The sequence below is a fragment of the Dasypus novemcinctus genome, chromosome 14 (genome assembly GCF_030445035.2).
Source record: "Dasypus novemcinctus isolate mDasNov1 chromosome 14, mDasNov1.1.hap2, whole genome shotgun sequence".
NCBI lineage: Eukaryota > Metazoa > Chordata > Mammalia > Cingulata > Dasypodidae > Dasypus > Dasypus novemcinctus.
Window position 1 is genome coordinate 42,211,237 of NC_080686.1, and position 22,843 is coordinate 42,234,079.

General features: G+C 38.1%; 1 long non-coding RNA gene across 1 annotated transcript in view; it reads right to left on the reverse strand.

Moving 5' to 3' along the window:
* LOC131273267 (uncharacterized) overlaps positions 1 to 21,619 on the reverse strand; it is an 86,513-nt gene extending 64,894 nt beyond the window's left edge. Inside the window, exon 1 of the long non-coding RNA XR_009180433.1 lies at positions 21,053 to 21,619. This is a non-coding gene — a long non-coding RNA (uncharacterized lncRNA). The remainder of the gene's footprint in view (positions 1 to 21,052) is intronic.
* Between the last annotated feature and the right edge of the window lie 1,224 nt (positions 21,620 to 22,843).

The window sequence follows — 22,843 nt, forward strand, 5'->3', positions numbered from 1 at the left end:
CAATTGCTGAATATGTTTATTATTATTTATGAAGTCATAATGTACAGGTGATCGTTATTCTTTTCACTTAAAAATACTACTAACAAGGTTTTAAGTGAAGTTGGGCTTGGCAACATTTCATTAAACATTGATTTGAAGCAAAAGAGGAACTGCCATGAGAGAGATATTGTAAAATGTGAGAGGAACAAACTACGTGACAGAGACTGAGTCTTGATTATATCAAAACCTCCAGAGCCTAACCTGAGATGTGGCAAAGACCAAAGATTTTAAAACGTTTCATGAAGGAATAAATGTTCAAATGAATGTAAGAATGAACTCAAGACTAAAATTAAAATGTATTCATGTACTGGCTATTGACTCGGGACCTACCCTCTGCCATCCTGATGTTTATGGTAGTGATTGGAGGATTGACAGTCACTAGGGAATCTTTATACATCTTGCTGTGACAGCCTGGCCCTCTGGGGAAAAAAGGAGGAAGTCGGCCAGTGTGGCTGGGACTGAAGTTTGACAAGGACCTGGAGTCAGCTCTGGGCTGAGTCCTCCAGAGAAGCCGACCTACGCAGAAGAGTTCTGCTTGGTGTTTGTTAATGAACTTGCCAGTTTGGGATCATGAACATGTACTGCGTCTACCTTGATGAGTTCATGATATTGTATGTTTCAAAAGCCTACATGAAAGTACAGTTTAATGTGACAGTAATTCCCAACTGAGTGATTTGATTTAGGTTTAAATGGTCTTTTGCTGGCAGCACAGAGTAGATTCCTGGTTCAGAAGTATTGAACATGCAGTCAGTTTATAAGACAGCACAACCTTAGGAAAGATCCTGCCCACATCCTCTCCATGGACAAAAGTTTCAGAAAGTATCGTTTTCATATGAGGATTGTGGAGGAAAGTTAGAAAACTCTAGAGTCACCGCGTGACTTTTTCCTCCAAGGAACTTTATGTAAACTGTCCTACTTTCTGAGCTGTTCTTGTCAGCAGGTCTTGCTTCTTCAATTCTTCAGTTTTTATTATCACGGATTTCTGAAAACTGATGTTTCCCTGTCCTGAGACAAACTCCCCTTCCATTATACATCTGAGCTTAATTCTTGAATTTAAAATGATTGTGAATGTAGGTCACTTCTCTCATGCACTGCAGATGCTAGAGGGACCTGAAACAAGGGTGACCAGAGGCTGAGTCATGTGAAACCAGCCTCCTCGGTACAGGAAGATCTCCCCAGTGTTCCTGGACCAAGGGTTCAGAGGGCTGTTGTCTTGTAAATCTAAGCTCAGGTGGCATCAGACTACCAAAATATATTCAACCCCCCCACACACACCCCAAAATGCTAAGTACCACCTAAGGACCAAGCACTCGATACTAGGACAGGATTCTTGAGCTGAAAGCTACTTAATTTGGTCAGAGATAGATAGGAAAATCCTTGAGTAAACCCAGAGCAATAAACATAGGCTGTAGATAGGGACTACAGAGAACAGAAAAGTTGTTGCTGTCTTAGCTAAGGATGCAAGCTCAGGAAATGCTTTCTATAAAGAACATATCTGTACAGGATAAACAGGAGTTAGCCAGGCGGAAAGGGCAGGAAATGGGTGAGAGGCCAGAGAAGGGGGCAAGTGTATTCTAGAGAAATGCAATGGCTTGCTCCTATCATTTGTGTCTCCAAGAGAAATTGCTTTGGCTTGAGAAAGGAGTCCAGGTGGGGATGGTGCAGCAGATATGAGGCAAGGGATTAAAGCAAGAATTAGATCAACAAGATCCTCGTGCACTTTCTGATAAATGTGAACTTTATCCTGATGATTATTAGAAATGGAATGACACGAAGAGACTGGCTTTTCAGAAAGACAGCTTAGCAACTGTGCACAGGGTAGATAAGAGAGAATGAGATAGAAATGGGGAAACGATGTTATGGCTATTGTTTATTCTTCAGGAGAGATGTTATTAAATCTGGACTAGGGAAAGGGTAGTGAGAAGAAAGAAAAAAAGGTTCAGAAGCTTTTTATTAAGGAGATAGTAAAAGGCAGTATTATATATATATTTTTTAATGTAATATTATTACAAAGTCAATTAAAAAAAATAAATGTTAATGGAATCTCTACAATGATAAAAAAATGTAAGTCTTAAGTAATGAAATTACTATGTCTCTTCATAAAAAAAAGGTTCTTGCCTAAAAAAAAAAAAAAAAGATTATACACTCTAAAGTTAGATTGACTAGACTTAAAATCTCTGTCTCAGAAAATACAACTTAATCACTATTTCTTGTAATTTTTACTGCTATGTTATTTTAATTATTATTCAAAGTACCAAGGAAAAGAAAAAGACCTATCTATAATCCCACCATCCAGAAATTACTATTAACATATCACTCTGTATTACTGGAATTTTATATGTATTTTTTACAAAATCAGGATTATATTCTACAACTTGTTATGCAAACTGTTTAACAAAAGCTAATTATAATTTGGTGTTTCAAGAAATTTTAAAAATACAAAGACTGCAATGAAAAATAAAACTGACACCGGGTACAACTGACAATTGCTTGTTTTATGGAATAAAGTTCTTTTATATAGAATAAAACATAACAAATGCAGCCATAGCTCCATTTATTCCACCATCCTAAGTATCACTCTCCCTTCCTAGACAAGCCCTACTATAATTCAGTATGTATATTTCCATGTTTTATAATGTGCATACACACATTTTAACTGTGAATAATATATATTAATACTTTATGTGTATCTTTTAATTGTAGAAAGTATATAATAATACTTTCTGTGTGTCTTTTAATTGTATAAAAGGCATCACACAAAAACAAAAAATAACAAAAACATCAAAAATTTTGAAAGGCATCACACTGGATGAAGTCTGAGAAGGCAGTACAGAATGATGGCAAAAGCTTGAACCCAAGAATTCAACTATCTGAGTTTAAATCCCACATCTCTGCTACTAACTAGTTGTGTAACCTTTGCAAGTCTCTCTCTTTTTCGCCTGACCCTTTATTGTACAGTGGAGATACTCTCTATCGCATACATTTATTGTGATGATTAAATGAGTTACTATATGTAAAGAGATTAGAACAGTGTCTGGCACATAGAAAAATTTAAAAGCGGTTAGTTAAATTTCTTATTACTTTCAGTAATCATTCAATAGCTGACTTTTTTAATTCATTATGCATTTTAAGATTTTTTTTCCATGTTACCCTATCAATGGACACTTAAATTGTCTCAAGTATTTTGCTACTACAAGTAAAGCTGCAGTGAGCATCCTTAAATGTGTCTCTTCTTGCATAGTGTCAAAGTATTTCTAGGGCTTAGTCCACCAACAGGATTTCCAAGTCATTAAATATACATTCACTATTTAATGAAATCCTGCCAAAATGCTATCTAATCTGCTTTGACCAACTCACTCTCCTCCCAGCTGTTTATGAGAATTTCCCTTTCATCATAGCCTCAGTAATATTTGGGATTGTCCAATTGTTTCATTTCTGACAATCTGATTTTGAAAAATGGCATCCATTTTTGTTTTAATTTGTATCTCACCTATAATACTTGAGGTTGAGCATCATATATGCTCATTAACAATTCAGATTTCCTATGCTTTGACATGCCTGTTCATTGTCTTTGCTGATTTTTCTATTGATTGTCTTTTTCTTGTTAATTTATTTGATTTCTTCATATATTCTGGATCCTACTTCTTTAGTTGTGTATGTGTTGTAAATATAGTCTCCTGGTACATTATAGTACTTTTAAATTAGTTTCACTTTTAACATTTGTTTTATTGTAAGATATTATTATTGATGTAATCAAATATATCATTTTTCCCTTTATGGTTTAAGAAGTCATGCCCTAACCTAGATTCATATTCTTCTCTATTTTAAACTAAATATGTTAAAGTTTTATTTTATTTGCAATTTAATCCATCTGGAATTTGTTTGTTAGAATAATATAAGATAAAGAACACAATGTCCCTACACAATTTATTTATAAAGCCATCTCTGTCATATACCAGATTCCATATAGGTTTGATTCTAGATTCCTTATTCTATTCCTTTGATCTAATAATTTATCTTTGTTGCAGTGCTTTAATTACAACTTCATCATGTAACACGGTAAATGTGTATCATTCTAGAAATTACTTTTTGGGTCAATTTCTAGTCTTCTAAGTAAACAACAAGCAGAGCTCATTGGAAAGGGATAAAAAGGAGGTATTGACATTCAGTTTGGGTGGTATTAAAAAGGATGAGTAGAAGGAGGCAAAATCACTAAATATGTAGATGCTAAATTTAGCAGGGCTTTGTCTGTTTCATTGAAGAGAAGGAAGAGAGAAATGTTGGGAAGTAGGGGTGCATGGTCACACTTTGTGGGTGACTCTGTGGCCATGCTGTTGCCAATGAAGGTCAAACATTGATAAGAAAACAGCTTTAGAGGGAAGAATGCCAGGTTCCCTTGTAGTTATTACATTAGAGGCATCCCAGGGGCATGCAGGTTGTATTAACCAACATGAAACTGGATACACAAGTTTGAAGCTCTTTAGAACTTTTGGGCACAGAAGATAAATTTGTAAGTTATCAGTAGGTAAAATGGCAGTTAAGTCCCTAAGAGCAGAGGTGATCCCAGGAGAATATTAAGTTGGTCAGAAGACTCTCCCCAATACATAAGGAGAAAAGTGGAGAAAGGAAAACTAACAAAAGAAGGAAAATATAAGGAAGGCAAGAAAGTGATGATATCATCTGAAGCAGAATGCCCAGAAAGATGAGAACTGGAAAATCCCTCTTGAAGCTGACAATTCAGAAGTCAACGGTTGTTTACTAGCTGAAGTTTCAGCTGAGTTGCTAGGATAGGAGGTAGAATGTGGTAGACTACCAAGTGAATAAGAGGGAAATGGAATGATGAGTGTAGACAATTCAACTGAGAAAATAATATAATTTAAATGCCATTCAATCATTATGAAGAGATCAAGGATTTCTAGATGCTATAGAATGTGAACAACAAAGAGAGACCTCTGATAGCAAGATGTAAACACATGGCTGATTGCAAGCTTTGTACAGTCATCCTGAATGCCTCACATGGAGCCCTGCATGGACTCTGTAAACTTGCTCCCAAAGATGACTTCAAATTCTCCTAAACTCTTAATCATCTGAACACTGAGTGGTTTTCAGGGACTGGTTGGCTCCTCATCTCTCTCTAGTCCTTAAAACCAAGGCTCCTGAGCACCTCCAACGGGCTTGGTCTTGCTCCAGTTCCGTAACCCATCCTGTCTTTGTCAGGAGGTATTTAGGTAGCTTTCCATTAGTAGCCTTATGTTTCCAGTGATTGTGTCTACTATGACGCCCTAACTTAATGCTTGTTCTAGCAACTGGGCTCTTTCTATATTCCTATTACAGAGCCTACTGTCCATCTCTGGCACCATTATGTTAGTAACTTTCTGGAAGCCAGGACTTCTGCTCACCAGGGTTTCTAGTGCTTATGTGCAGCGCCTTAAACTGCTCCTATAGGAAGTAAGACCCTGGTAGGTAACTTTAGACCAACTCTATTCTGAAAAGTTGCTTGGACTTCTGTTTTCTGTCTGCATCCCATCTCCCTAGACCCTCTTCTTTCTGTTCTTACTCTTCTCCATTCCTACCCTCTGGCTCTTCAGGGTAGTCTTGCTTGCACTGACAAGTCTGGGAAAATTCTGAAGTTCCATCTACTTTGACTCAATTCCATGACCTTGTCACTGAATTTCCATTATTAAGGAAACCCCTGAATTGTTTTAAGACATCGTTGATCACCAAGTCCTAAAGACTATGTTTGTCTATTGTAGTGGACACTACCAAACATTTTAAAAAGTAGCAAATCAAGACATGTATATTGATGCACACAATGTGTTTGTATCATGCTGCACATTATAGGATTTACAGAGCTGGCTAAGAAATCAAGAGAGGAAAGACCTGAATGCCTGATATGTTAAAAATCAATAAAAGATGTAAGATTTTATGACAACAGTAGACAAAGGCTCAGCTGGCTAGCATATTTCCTACTGAGTGGCACAGGCCACAACAACAATTCTTGTCTGTGAACAACTTGTAAAGTGTACAAGAGGATTTTAGATCATTCTGTGTGAGTTTCACAATGACACTTCCAGGTGGAAATCAGAAATTATCATCATGGAAATTTTACAAATAAGGAAGGTTAGGTGTACAAAGTTCAAATGAACTGCAAACCTGCCCTTGAACCCTGGTGTTCTGTTTCTGCAAGCTGAGTTTGACTCTGACTTTCGACGGCAGATAGATCAGAACACCTATCTGACATAAAGCCCTGCAAATCTGTGTCCTGCACTCAATGCTGCAGCCACCCCCATTGACTTGTTCTGCTTTTCCAGGCCTTCAAGTCTTTTTAAATTTATTCTTTCTTCTGGAAATATTCTTCTTGCCTTTCTATCCCAAATAAGTGTAATATGAACCCTTCTCTGACTCTTTTCTCAAAATTGATTATACCTTCTTCTGACCTCAGGCAGAACTTTTGTAACATCTCTGTTAAACCAAAATTTTTCACATCACCTTTTCTGGGCTTTTTACATGTACAATCCCCACATAAAAGAGTTCTCTCCTTAGAGGAGCTTAGTGTGGAACTTAACAAAAAGAAGGACTGAAAACAATGCTTGTTGTCTATTGTTTGTTGGATGCCACTTAAAATGTATAAATGCAAGTCATAAGTGAAATAAAGTTTGTTCAGCTACTGGATATTTTCTGGAGATGCCTGCACTTCAAAAGTAATTCGTGTATTCTGTAGAGCTTAGCCCCTGGCGCCAATGAATTAATGGTCAAGAAGGAATCATTTGTAAACGTTTGTGCCTGGAATTCTGGAGGGAAAGAGGTGGATTTCAGACAAGCTTTCTACACTAGGGCATCCTCTACACTCTTTTTCCTTTCTATTATAGGTGTCTCAAATGCTGCAACCTTCAGGCTGACCTTGGTTGCTCTGTGTTGGACTGACAGAGCCACAAGATGGAAGGAGTCTGGGTTCCTGAATCACTAATTGGAGGAAAGTCACCCAACCAGAACATATCTTGTGAACAAGCAAGTTTATTATGCTCAGCACCTAAAATTTGGGGCTTGCCTGTCATTGTAGCTAACATTACCATAACTAATACAATAACATGATGCCTACATACATTAAAAACACATGCACAAAACAATTTCTAGAAGATACACATGCAAAAAGGATGCATATTAAACAGAACCGTTGTCAGGAAGAAGAGAAAATAGGATGAAAATAGACATGGAGTTACAGAGACCAATGATGACAAGGTACTAGGAATGGAGGAATGTAACTCTGCTCCTAAGGTTCGAAGGAAGGGGAAAAAAATTTTGATTGTGCAACAAAACTAAAGGAAGCTGAAATTTGTCTGATCGAGTAAATTCCCAATGGAGGCAAAGAATCCAGACCTGGAGCTTGGCCCTAAACAGAGTAGGATGAAACCTTTGCTGAAACCCTCTCTTCAGAGGGTATAATGGTGAGGAATTAAGATGCACTCTGGGTCTGAATTGGACTGGGTGATAAAGGGCCAAGAAGAACCAAATTACAGACAGAAATGTTGATGAGCAAGGTGATGATGATTCTGAAATGTAGCGAGGTGAGTCAATCTTAGCTGTCATACATTCACTGTATATGGATGAGAAATTTACTGTATGATCAACGCCTCAGTTTCCTAAGCTATAACATGAGTTAAATTACTATCTTACGTACCTCTGTGGCTTGTGTGAGACAGCATAAGTGTGTCTAAATTATGTCTGTCTCAGCAAGGTCATCTAGGACATGGTGGTGGTGGTTGTATATTGTGAGTGTCTCTGTTTATGGGGACAGAAGGCAGCCAACCAGTCCACTGGGAGGCGGTGATCAGAAGCTGCTAAAATCTGGTCACATACAGGCTTAATTAGCCTGCCTGTGCATTGTCTGTCTCTCAAGGGCCAAGCTATGCTCCTCTCTGAAGGGCTAAACATTGTGTCAAAGCCTCAGGTAAATGCGGTCTAAATAATTCATGATCTTTCTGGGGTAGATTACCCAGGAGAAGTGATCTCTAGGATAGATAAGACTTGGAGATGACCCAGTGAAGGAAAGCAAGCCCAGAAGAGAAACTTTCAGAACAAGGAGAACCTGCCTGGAGAAAGTTCCTTTAATAATAGAGTCCCTTTCTAGGCCAGTTACCTAGAATAGTTACGATCTATAATTCATGGCTTTCTAAATATTGGGTGCTTGAATTGTGAAAGTCCGCAAAGTAGTATGCAAAATTGTAATGTGTATGTGTTTATATGAAATTTTCTGGGGAGAAAGTGACTTTCCTCAGATTTTCAAAACAGTGCTAACTTCAGAAAGACTTAAAGTAATGAGATTCAACTCCAGTTTAGCAACTTAACATGTATTTGGTATGCCAAGTATCAAATTTCTTGGAAACAGAAGTTCTCTTAAATCAAGGGTCATGCTGGGCAGGAAAAGATGTTAAGGCCAGGTCAGAAGATTAATTTAACCTCTTCATGGCATTTATCATCCTAGATTTGTCTACAGGCTGCAAGGTTCTATTTAAGGAGTGTATTACTGCCCTGTCCCTCCTCAAACTCTATCCTGTCCTGTTGGAAGAGAAACATTCTTATCAGTCTCAAAATCATTTATTTAATGCCAAATACAGCCTTTGTCCTTCAAAAACCTGTTGCCAAAATCTACATCTATATGCCCAGCTAATGAGCCCCTCCAAGAATGGTGGTATTTTAGGCAATCAACTCTACTGTTTCCATCTTATTTACTCACTCAGAAACAGGTTGTGACTGGGATTTGGGTGAGGGTCAAGAGCAAGGTCAGGTATGGGATTGGGTCATGAATGGAATTAAAATTCAAGAGATGTGTTAAGCCTCAGAGATAATTAATTTCAAGGACAGGGTACGTTTCAGCATTGAGTGATACTCAGATATCACTGGGCATGCATATATCTGTTGTGATACACTACTTGGTATATATAAACATGGAAGTTTATTGGTTAATTTAGATAACGAAAAAGGTATGACTGTCCAAATATCCTAGGTAGCAAATCATCCCAATTAAATTGAAAGATACCATATTTGAGGCAGAAGGTATACACAAGACAAATACATAAATGCTGAGTGACATAAAGCATTTAGCCATATCTTAAGAAGTATACTATGTCTGGATAATAGGATAATAGGGTGTGGATCACAAATCTACTCTATTCTGATGATGAAGACAATGAAGATGACCAGAAAGGGTTCCCATAGTGGAGATCAGTCCGATGAGTCAACTGGCTAGGTTAGAATATCCAGTTATTTAATGAAACATGAATCTAGGTATTGCTGTGAAGGTATTTTGTAGGTGTGGTTAACATCCACAATCAGTTAACTTTAAAGCTTGGTGGGCACCCTCCAATCAGTTGAAAGCCTTAAGAGAAAAATTTAGGTTACCTGGAGAAGAAATTCTGTCTCCAGACTGCAGCATAAAAATCCTGCCCGAGTTTCCAGCCTGCCCTACAAATTTCAAGCTTGCCATCCCCCACAACCACACGAAATCCTTTACATATATATATGTATGTATGTGTGCAAGCACGTGCCCCCATGCATCCCACGGTTCTGTTTCTCTGGAGAACCCTGACTGATACCTCATCTTTCAGCTCTAAGAGTTGGCAGCACCTTGGGAAACCAAAGTGGGTGATGGAGGTGGTTGATATTGATCTTCCATGTACCAGAAGTCACTGGGCACCATCAGTCACAGGGATCCAATGGCACCCAGCCTTCTTCTCAGTCCCACAGCTGTTCCTCACCAGGAAGCCTCGTCTACACAGCTCTCTCCTCTCAAGCCCCAGTCCCCACATCCTCACCAGCCGTTCAAGTTGCAGCTCCAAGCTGCTGGTTTCTCCCACTAGACTTGGCCTAGTTTTCACATGGTCCCTTTACGTGTAAGCTGAATAACAGCCACTCAAAGATATCAGGTCCTAATTTCCAGCTGCAAATGCTGCCTAATAAGGAAAAAAGATCTTTGCAGATGCGATTAAGCTTTTGAGATGGGGAGATTATCCTGGATTATCCCAGTGCCCCTAAATGCCATCACAAGTGTCCTTGTAACCAACAGAAGAGGAGGAATGCAGTCAAAAGTCAAAGAATGCCAGCAGCCACCAGAAGATGGTTAAGAGCAAAGGAACGTATTATCCCCTAGGGCCTCCGGAGAGAGCGTGGCTCTGCCAACTTTCTGATTTCAGCCCAGTGATACTGATTTCATTCTTCTGGCCTCCAAAACTGTGAGAATAAGTTTCTGTTGCTTTAAGTAAGGACATTCATGGTGGTTTGTTACCACAGTCACAGGAAACTGATGCACTTTGTTAATAAATTCTCCTGAAAATATCCTGACTATCCTGAAGTGATGTCCTGTTAAAATCTTGTGCAGGGTTCTTATCATGGGAGTCTGACCTATGAAATTCCAGGTGTAGTTGGGTAAGCTTTTGCTAAGAACAGAGTCCTTAATTTTCCTGAGATCCTCAAAACAGCTTCTGTCCCAATAGGTTAGAAATCAAATTATTAAATTGCATTTTGGCAGTTACTGATCTCCCTGTACCACTGGTCTGTACCAGACTTCTTAATTTCACAGGACAAGGCATGGCCCACAGGACCCTCTGAAAGAACAAGTAGGCTTTTTAATGACATTTATTGCCTTGGATTTTTCTGCAGAGTTACTCTTTTGTTTCAGAATTCTTTATCACTCTGATCTCAGGATTTTAACCAATATTGAGAAAGAAATCTTATATTCTAGAAAATCTTTTGTTTAAAGATAAATCCATGACTTTCCTGAAAAATTCTTGCCAAACTTTGCCCAGCCAAGCAGACCAGTTACATATGGCCCCTAACCCATCAGTGGAACATTTGAGGCATGTATATTTTCCCTTTAAGCTTTCGTTGTTTTATTTATTTATTCTTATAGTTAAAGAAATAGAAGCAAAGATGAAAAAAATATAGTCTTCCTTACAAAATTATCAACACTTCAATTTAATAAATGGGCTTGTTTTAATAGTGGCCAAAAGAGACAGTAATGAAGTTTTTTATGGGGAAAAAAGGACTAGGGAAATTGCCAAAAGGAGACGCCAAAGCAGAATCTCAAGTTCAAGAAGAGTTTTCCAGGCAACAGGAGCTTCCCGCGTCAGGCGCAAGGAAAGTATCCCAAACTTTAAACTGTCATCTTTGGCTTTGTTTTGACATAGTCAAATAAACTGTGCTTTTCAAATTGTGGGTCATAAAATCATGTTAGAGGGAAATGTGTGGCTCCATCACAACATGTCTATCCTTTCATTTGTTGATGGATATTAGGGCTGTTTCTACTTTTTCACTATTACAAATAAAGGTGCTATGAGCAATTCTGTACAGGTCTTTGCATGGACATTTGCTTTCATTGCTCTTAGGTAAATACACAGGAGTGGAATGGCCAAGTCATATGATTAGTGTGTGTTTAAACTTTAAGAACCTACCAACCTGTTTTCCAAAGTGGTGTCATTTTACATTCCCACCAACAATGTATGAGAGCTCAAGTAGTTTCACATTCTCCCAACATTTAGTTTGCCAATATTGTTAATTTTAGACATTTTAATATATGTGTAGTGTTATCTCATTGTGGTCTTAATTTGCATTGCCCTAATGATTAATGTCATTAATCATTGTCAAATGTTTATTTACCATCTACATATATCTTCCATGGTAAAGTGACTGCTCAAATTGCTTTATCATCTGCTTATTGAGATGTTTGTCCTTTTACTAATGGGTTATAACTGTGCTTTTGTATATTCCAGATACAAGATCTTATTATATATATGTTTTGCAAATATTTTTCTCCCATTCTGTGGCTTGCCTTTTTATTTTCTTAATGGTGCCTTTTAAGGTTTGAATGTTGATGAAATTCAGTTTATTGTTTTTTTCTTTTGTGTCCTGTAGACACATGTAAGGATGAGCTAGAATCAATAATATAATAATTATAATAATAATCTCACATTTAATGAAAATTTACTATATGCCACAGAATATTTGAAATTCTCTTCTTGGCATAAGTAATTAATCCACACACTCTCCAACCCCTAAAACCTTTAAGCCATCCTCCCATCATCACTAGCTATCACCCATAAATATCAGGAATTTAGCACAGATTTTTGGACCTACTCCCCTATACTGTTCTTGTTTCCATTCTATAAGATTTGTCCCTAGAGTTTTTGGCTTAGAGTCCTCTAGTTTAATTTCTGCCTCCCAACCCCGGAGGGGATGGATGTGATCTCTGTAGTACTGGAATTCCAGTTTTCTCTGTCTTAACATTCCAACCATAGTCTGGCTAATTTAAGGTCAATTCTATGGAGGTTAACTACTCACCCACACCCAGAACCAAACATCTTCCCAGCTTGGTTTCAGTCGAGGCTCAGCTCAGGATGCTTGTGGAGGTCTAGTATGGCTAGTGCCCACATCCTGACCACACTACGGCAAGCTTTGAGGCCTCAGCTACCCACTTACTGGATCTCTATATTCACTAGGAGTCAAGTGCTTGAGGGTCCAGGGTTTCAAGAAAATTTCCTCCCATTACACTGATCATGGAAGACCACTCTGAGGAACCAGTGTTATCAATCCCAAAATTGTCACACATATCTTTCATCTCCATCTTTTTGGCTGAAAACCAAAGAAAATGCTGTTTTCCACTGTGGTGGCTTGAAGCTATATACTCCAGAAAAACCTGTTCTTATACTCAGTCCATTCTTGTGGGTATGCACCCACTGTAAATAAGAGCTCTTCGAGATGTTACTTCAGTTAAGATGTGGCCCAAATGATCCGTTTGGACTTTAATCTGGATTACTGGATACATTTAAAAACAGAATGGAAAAGCCACAGGGAGCAGCCAGCTGCTGAATGTCATGCTCTTCTGGGAGAAAGCTTTGCTTTAATGATGCCTTCATTTCAGACTTCTCCTAGTCTCAAAGCCATGAGCCAATAAATTCCTGTTGTTTAAGCCAACCCCCTGTATGACATTTGATTTGGCAGCTAGGAAGCTAAAAGAGTCACCAAAACCTAAACCCTACACTTAATTTCTGAAAATTATTTATCGATACCATATATAAGTCTCTAGGGTTCTCCCTTCACCTCTTCATCATACAAAAACGTCCAAGTATTAATCTCTCTTGAAAATCTAAACTTGGAAATCTCTCACCTTCTAATGATTTTAATTCTCGCCTTTAAAAAAACAGTTGTGTTTTTAAAGCTTTGGCAAACAGAATGAAAAGAGGTTGAAAAAGATCATCATCCACTGCAAGAATGAATAACACTGCAGAACAAGCTAAGCAAAGTGACAAAGACTTAAGTATCTGGAATGAGATGAGGAAATAAAGATAAGACCAGATGCAGGAAGTGAGCATGCTTGTATGAATTAGGAGAGGGTGAATTAAAGAGAAGAGAAATAAGAAATAACACAATCAACTTTGTTTCTGTACCTTGGGCCTAGTTAACAGAGTTAGCTTTATTCCAATCAGTTTCTAGACTCAAGTTATGACTACACTAAATACTAGCAGTCCTGACACTATTTAACTACTTTCAAATCAGGTTGACCATAATATTGGAGAAATTTCTGTAGATGGAATGGATTGTATTAACAGAGAAAATAAGACAAATATCTAAGAAAGGAATAGTAATTGTCTTATTTTTTTCCAAAATCAATCATAATAGGAATTCTAGTAAGGCTAAGAACATAGCCAGCAAAAATGTCATTAGGTTGAGCCCCTTTATAAGAAAATAAATAAAGCTAATTATTATGATCAGAATCATAGCTTACAGACAGATTTGAAAAGCAATTTTCAAGGAGCATATTTGTTTGGGAGAAAAAAAAAATAGGAGTCTCAAGATCAAAACGTTTGAGACGTCCACATCCTTGTAGAAGGAAATGGCTCCCATTGATCATTACATTCTAAAGCAATGAGAATTACATTCTAGTGCATACTCTAGAAACCACTATCAATTTTGTTGGTTTTGTTACTTTGAATTACATCCTCAGGCATTAACACACAATAATTATTAAAAACTAAATAGCTCATTAGGTATATTTAGGCATACTTCTACTCTCATATGTAAATTACGTATAAACATAGCATCCACATTCGTACATAGTATCAAAACAACTGCGTAATAGTAGATTGCCCAGTTCCTGATAAAATAGTGAAGGAACATGAGTTATTGGCTCCCCTTCCCCAGATTAATTCTGGGTCACTACTAAAGGAGAATGAGCAAGGAGGTGAGGCACTAACTTAAAAACTGGAAGAAACACCTAAGGACACCAGAGGTTGTTATAGGCTGGCATAGGAGAGGGACAGAGGAGACGGGGTGCTGGAAGGGGAAGAGCAGTCAGGTACAGGAGTGGAGAAATAAGTCAAGGGAAATTTCTCACATCTGCTCTTCCATCTCCCCAACATCATTTTGGATCACCTTAGACTGTCCCACTGCCAAGAAATCAACAGCCCTAAACCAGGACTCCTGATGTTAGAATAACAATGTCAGAACAGTGCAAAAGAAGATATTATCTGTCTTAATTGGTGATTGGGAGTTGATAGTTAAATATAAAGACAGACAAATAGATTAATGGAACAGAATAGAGGGTCCAGAAAAAGACTACTACATATAGTCAATTGTCTTTGACAACACAATTCAGTATATTGCAGGGGTTCTTAACCAGAGGTCCATGGACCCCTGGGCGTCCATGGAAAGATTTCAGGGGTCTGCGAGCTTGAATTGAAAAAAATCAACTTATTATCTTTATTTTCTCTAACCTCTAACTGAAATCTAGCAATTCCTTCACTTATGAATGTTTGCAATAAATAGATTATAGGAGTATTATTTCACCTGACTGACAAAAGATTCTGTGGAACAAAAAAGCTTAAGAATGCCTGGTATACTGGAACAACTGGGTAAACAAAAGGAGAGAACAATGAACTTTTACCACTGACCTCAAACAATGAAAATAATGAAAATAATAACAGTAATAATAATTTGAGATGGGTCATAGATAAAAATGTGAAAGTTAAAACTGTAAAGCTTTTAGGAATATGCTGCCCATATGTGGCCATATAAAATAAAATTTAAATTTATTAAAATTAAATAAAATTAAAAATTCCATTTTTAAGTCTCTCTAGCCATTTATTTCAAATGCTAAATTTCCACATGTAGCTAAAGGCAACTATATTGGATAACTCAAATAGTTCTGCTGGAAAAATGCTGTTCTACAGGAAAACATAAGAGAATGTCTTTGCAACTTCAGGTGAAGCAAAGATTTCTTAAATAGGACACAGAAATCACCAACAATAAAAGAACAAAATGATAAATGGACTTTCTGAAAACTAAAACTTCAGCTCATCAAATGACACTTTAAGAAAATGAATAGTCAAAGCAGAGACTGGGAGAAAATATTCACAACACATGCATCTGAAAAAGAGTTCTGCACACAGAATATATAAAGAATATCTATAATTCAATTTTTAAAAAGGACAATCAAGCCAATAAAAATGGAGAAAAAGACTTGTGCAGACAACCTTCAAAGGAAGATATGCAAATGACCCATAAACCTTTGAAAAAATGCATTTTCATCAGGAAAATGCAAACCAAAACCACAAAGATACATGACTAGACATCTAAACCCACTGTATTAGTCAGCCAAAAGGGTGCTGATGCAAAATACCAGAAATCCACTGGGTGTTATAAAGGGTATTTATTTGGGGTAGGAACTTACAGTTACCAGGCCATAAAGCCTAAGTTACTTCCATCACCAAAGTCTATTTCTACATGTTGGAGCAAGATGGCCGCTGATGTCTGTGAGGGTTCAGGCTTCCTGGGTTCCTCTGGGCTTAGTTCCTGTGTTTCCTCCACAAGGCCAGCTGTAGACTATCAGGCAAACAGCTCTGTTCTTTCCCCAGGGCTCTAGCTTAAGACTTCAGCATCAAACTCCAACATCAAAACTCCAATATCAGAAACCCTCAATTCTTTCCTTTGCCATGCCTTTTATCTGTGAGTCCCCACCCACCAAGGAGTGGGGACCCAATGCCCTAATCATAATTCAATCATGCCCAGTACAGATCAGATTACAAACATAATCCAATATTTCTATTTGGAATTCATCAATAATATCAAACTGCTACACCCACTATTGTAGCTAAACTTTAAAAGAATGCCACACCTAATATTGATGAGGATTTGCAACATCCAGAACTCTCAAATATCATAAGCGAAAGTGTAAAATGGTGCAGCCACTTTGAAGGACTGTTTGACAATGCCTTATAAAGCTGAACACATAGATATATGGTTATGGTATGAAATTGCTATGACCTATCAATTTCACTTGAGTATTTACCAAAGAGAAATAAAATTTCCACACAAAACTGGTACACAAATGCTCATAGCAACTCTCTTAACATTAGCCCAAGACTGGAAACAACCTGAATATCTTTCAATAGAAGAAAAAATAATCAAATGTTAATATATTCATAAAATTACTCAGCAATAGAAAGGGACAAACTGCTCATACAGAGACAACATGGGTGAATCTCAAAACTTTATACTGAGATAAAGTAGCCAGACCCAAAGAGATCACACTGTCTCATTTCGTTTATATGAGGTTTTAGAAGACGATATTTAATCTACAATGATAAGAAATAGTAGTGGTTGCTTCCAGGGGGGGAGACATAGGGGAGGGGCACAAATGAATTTTCTGGAATGATGAAAATGTTCTATACCTTGTTTGAGGTGATAAGGTTATGAGTGAAGCATTTGTCAAAATTATTGGAATACATTTATGATACATGCACTTCACTATGTGTAAATTATCCCTCAGTTGAAGAAAAAGTCTGGGGAAAAAAAATAAAGTCCATACGTGGAAAGGTATATTCTAAGTGCGCCTTTCCTCGCATAACCTCCAGTGGCTGCAGCTCTAGTTACATGTGCTTTCTGCTCCTCCATGCCCAGGTGCCCTCATAAGGCACTCATGAAGGACTCTTCTGTTATCAAGTTTCAGGGTAGAAATAGAGACCTTGCCTCCTGTGGTCTCCAAAGCCTCCTCCAGCAGTGCTCCAGCCTGCTGCTCACACCTCTGCCTTTGGTTTATCGAACATAACTCATCACAGAGTCTAATAAACTCATCGTGTCATAGGCAACCAGAGCTTTCCTTATTCCAACAGCAGTCAAGTCAATATTAGTCATCTCAGAAATCAAAATTCCACTCTTTTAGTCTAGGCTTGTAAATCTGAGCCCAGGCCTCAGCAGATACTTTAAGATCTGCTGTCAATGGTTTTTTCTTTTATATTCTACAAACCTAACAATAAATAAATAATAACACTTGAACATCCACTTTGCATGTGTTTTATTTATTGCTTTTTTAGGCACATCTTTTGGTTTCCAAGTTACATGGATATGCTCAACATATATTGACACCCAGTAAGTTGCCATGGAAACCAAATACAGCTGCAGTTGAGATTTATAGGCCGGTAATTTAAGAAACCCTGGAGCAAAGGATGAGTGCTTGATAGTGTCCTGGTTGCCCCAGGGCATATCAAAATTAAATAAGCGCTAAGTCTAGAAGTTAGGGGTGACTGTTACACAATGAACAGTGGTTAAAAAAAATAAATGATTTTCTTCTAAAGATCTGGTTGTCAGAATATGCATTATGTTATGAGTTTGTTCAAAGAAAAAACTCATGTCTGAATAATCTCTGCATTTACTTACTTGGTCAAAGAACTTAACAGTTTGAAAATCATCAAGTATATGCTGCATTAAATATCTTGCCACCCAAAAAAAAGGATTAACAGCAAAAATATAGAGAGAGAATCATAGACTCTAAGAATTAGAAGAACCCTTAAAAGTGATTCACAAATGAAGGTCCAGTGACCTTCTGATTTGGGGTAAGAGTCTCATAATGTGTACTATTAAGAGCCACTCAAGGGATTCAGATGCATAGTCAGGTTGGAAACTACAATTCTTGTCACTTCCTAACCAGCACTGATACATCCTTACCCAACCCAGGAAAAAGGGCTGTTCTAACTTCTTTTGTAAACATATCCATTAGCATGAAGCTTCCAGCCTCAAAAAGTGTAATAGCAAAATGTGACTTTCCTAAGATACCTTGTGGTAGTAGGAAGCTCGGTATCTCTACTGCAGATCAGCAAAATGGAGAGAAAGGTCGATTTTACCTTCTTTACCTTCCCACCTATTTACTAGCATGGTCATTTCAAAATGTTTGCTTAAAATACCTCCATTGTCAAAACAAAAATCCTGTATATGGACATAGGTCCACGCATTCTGTGAAAAGTTTCCCATAAATTGATTTTTAGACAAAATACTGTTCAATTTCAAAATGTTCCATTTTCTTTGGAAAATATAATATCTTGAAAAGCAAGTCCATATTTACATAGTACCGGTAAAGAACATAAGATTTAGAATCAAAATTCATCTTGAGTCCTGAATTTGCTATCTACCAACTATGCAATATTAGACACGACATTTAATTTGTCTAAATCTGAATTTCTTTCTTTGAAAAGCTGAAAAGATGATAATCATGACTGGCTATCAGGATTGTTGAGTTGATTTTAAATAGTAATGTATGCAAAAGCACTTTGCAATCATAAAATAATAGACAATGGTCAATATTTTGAAACTAAAAAATTATCACTTGCTCCCATTACTTCTTTAATGACAATACATATTAAGTTTAGACAGCAGAGAACAGCAATAAGACATTATAGAAATAAGGACTGCAATTTAGTGAGAAAGGAAGCTTGCACAGTTAATGCAGCTCAAATAATAACAATTGCTACCGTTTATTGAATTGAATACCAGCCAAATACCAAGAACGCTACATTATCTCACTTAATTATAACAACAGTTGAGATTATCTCCATTATAGAGACGTAGATGTTGTGAGTATACTGTTTTTATTCACCAGCATCCTGTCTTTGAAGGAACCAGTGTTCCCCATTCAATGACATCCTAGTGAAACTTTGTATTGTATTCCTGCTTTCCCTGGCCATAGGAGTAGAAACATGTAAAAATGAACCACTTTGAACTTCTATATGAACTTTGGGAGAAAAGCTCTCTTTCTAGGTTGCTAAGAGAAGAGGATTAGGGTATGAAGCTGCTAGTGGCCATTTTGCCTTCTCTGTGCCATAAACCTCCAAGCAGAATAAAGCCAGAAAAAGATGGAGCACAGTAACATCACTGAACCTTAACCAAACCAAACCTAGCCTGAATATACAACCACCACATAAATTTTCAGTTTATAAGAGCAATTATTTCCTTTTGAGTAAAGCTTATTTGAATTGTTGTGAAAGGCTCCTGGCAGGAAGTAGAATTCACCCCACATGTTCAAATAAAATATTTAATGAAGGTGATATTTCCAGAGATCTATACTCCCAGAGATAAGGAACAGTGGGACACTCTTACCATTCCTAGGGCTAAAGGGACAAAGGGAGAAAATTGTGTTACCAGAGCCCAGAGAATGGAACAGTGAAGGAGGACTATGCCAGCAGGAATGTGATCCTGGAAGGATGCTGGGTGGACAGACAGGAGACAGCTGAAGCAGAGAAGGAGCCAGGAGAGAAGTTCCCAACCGCACTCTCCTCTTCCCTTTGATCTCCTGCTGGTGCCAAACCTGACCAGAACCAAATTGGGAAGGGAGCCCAAATGGGCAGCCAATGAGGTCAGCTTCTCAAGACAGAGAAGGATAGGAAATAGTCCTGAGGAGCGCAACAAAGAGGGAGAAGACAGAACTATTGGGTTTCTATGGAACAAGAAATATTTCTTTGGAAATGTGCTGAAGGTAGAGCAAGCTGGTAAGTGCTGAAGCTAGAATTTAATCCAGGTCTGCTTCATAGTAAAGGCCACTAAGCTTCGAGGATCTGATGCCCTGACCTAACTTTGTATTTGACTAGCCTCCTTTCTGCAACATCTCAGAGGCAGAGTCCACATGCCTCGAGCTCAGTTCAATTCACCAAGTCACCATTGATCATCACTATCTAATGCTTTACTGGTTTTTGTGGTGGTCTACCATTCCAGCTTCCTCTCTGAGATCACACAGTATATATCACACTCACATATATACCTATGAGTCTATGCTGACTCACAATGATATCAGAAAATGCCAACTAGTCACTCTTCACTCAAGGAAGTGCAAGACTTTTATCATCAACCCCATATTCCTTTGGGAGTGAAATGAATAACAACTAAGTCCCCAAGTAGTTTGGTATCATTTGGGGACAAAAAAAGGGCACAAGAACATGCTTGCAATATGGGCAGAAGAAAACTTTAAAGAGCACTTTGAACATCAGAATAAAATGGAAAGTACAGTTATAGAAGGCTCAACCTAAAATCTGTGACTGTGGAGACAGAAGGATGATAAAGTAACGGATGCCTATCTTTTCAGTTGAAGCACCATAATGTAGACTTACAGGCAGCACTAGGTTCTGTGTCTTCAAATCAAGAGAAATGAGGTGTTTTCACATCCATTCATTTAGGTCATAATATAAATGTTTACTGAGCACTTATGATGTGCTAGGCACAGGAAATGTACTGGAAAAAATAGACCCAAATCTCATCCCTCATGGAGATTACACTTTAGTGAAAAAGCCAGAATATAAAAGAGTTTGTAAACTTTTATAATAGATGCTAGATGATGGTTCAATTAATTCAGAGGAAGAGTTGGGGAAATTATTGCATTTTAGAAAGAGTGACAGAGGAAGGCCCCCCTAAAATGGTGACATTTAAACAAAATGTAGATGAGGGAGGTGATGCATGTGAATGTTAGCAGAGAAAGCACTTCAAGAGGGGGAACACCAAGTGCAAACACTCAGAGGTGGGAGAAGACCTTTCAGGTAAGATTTAGAAATGTCTAATGCCTAAAAATAAGTATATTCCAAAAAGGGCAGGCAACCTCATACAACATGCATACACACAAAACAAGATTCTTAATGTAATTTGTCTTTTAGACTACACACCTTTGCCTTTAGACTACACCACATACACACACACAAATACTCACCTGAGAGTTGTAGAAATGCTTTTGGCTTTCATCCAGTAGGCAGTAAAGAGCTACCTATATATGTCAAATGGTGAAATTCATGGGCAAAGTAAGGACAAAGAATAACATAAAACATGTGCTGCCGGCCTTGTTATTATGGTACTGTGCAAGTCAAAACTGCATTAACTGAGTTCATCTTCTAAGGCTCTGTGAGAGTCTTCATACAGACCTTGTATGTAGACATTCCCATGGAATTTCCATTTCCAGCAGTATATACTAGATGTGCAGAGTAACAATAGTACAGAACAGCAAAAAATGCTGGATGAGGAAGCGGACTCGGCCCAGTGGTTTGGACATCCGTTTACCACATGGGAGGTCCGCAGTTCAAACCCTGGGCCTCCTTGACCCGTGTGGAGCTGGCCCATGCGCAGTGCTGATGTGTGTGGGGAGTGCCCTGCCACGCAGGGGTGTCCCCTGCATAGGGGAGCCCCATGCGCAGGGAATGCGCCCCTTGTAAGGAGAGGTGCCTAGCGCAAAAGAAAGTGCAGCCTGCCCAGGAATGGCGCCGCACACACGGAGAACTGACACAACAAGATGACACAACAAAAAGAGACACCAGATTCCTGTGCTGCTGACAACAACAGAAGTGGACAAGGAAGAACATGCAGCAAATGGACACAGAGAACAGACAACTTGGGGGGGGAGGGAAGGGGAGAGAAATAAAAAAACCAAAAAAAAAAAAATGCTGGATGACAAGGTTTTTTTTTTTTTAAGTATTTAAAGCTTAGTTGAACTGAAAGTAAAGTAAAAGAAACAATTTGAATTACTCCAGATATGAGGAAACAATTCTACAGGGATAGGCTAGCCCTAGAGACAGCATTTGCCCTAAAGATATCTGATAATTCTTGTGCACCCAGAGCCTGAATTTTAGCAGTAATATGAGGTCGGCAGACAGGGGTAAGAACTTGGGGCAGATAGGAGACCCCACATCAAGTTAAGATTCATAAGCAGTGGCATGTCAGTGAGTGAACCAGTAAAAGCCCACCCCACAGAGACTGATCTGTCTTGGCCTTGGTTGTAGGTCTACTGGTAAAAAAAGAGAAACAATTCTTGTCTGAAAAGCTCTAACTATAATACTATAATCATATGAGTGTGACCCAGAAATGTTGAGCCTACAGAGTACCTAGTGATGATCCTGGATTGTTGTGTCCCTTCAGCACCTGTAAGAAGCAACAAGGTTCATCTCTAGAGAGGGAATCTACCTTCAATAACAAGTCCGAAAGAACCACCACATTATAAAATTCAAGGGAATATAAGTTCACGATGAACACTCAGCAAACACACAAGAAAAAGTCACTCTGAACAAGAATCTGGAGCAAGAGCAAATTGCAGTATCAGACCTGTGAATACTAGTTACCAGTCATATCTGATACAGAATATAGATTAAGCATATTAAAAAGAAGTATTGAAATTTCAATAAGGAAGTGACTATTAAGTTGATTAATAAGGAAGGATTACATATTTAAGGTGCTTGGGGGTGGGTATCTGGTACAGGGGCAAGCTCCTAGGGAGTGTGTGAGTGCTCACTTTGTCATAGTGTATTAAATCATTGGGAGTAGACCCATACAATGAGTATGAAGGTACACCCACATCCTGGGGAGACCTGATGTTTCCAAATAGATGGAATTGTATCTCTCGAGAGAATCAATAGCTCCCAATTACTTAGGGCAGCCTAGTATATCAAGCCCTCAGCATTGTTACAGTATCTATAAATCTGGTCCCTCAGTAGTGAAGATTGATTGTCACTGTGGG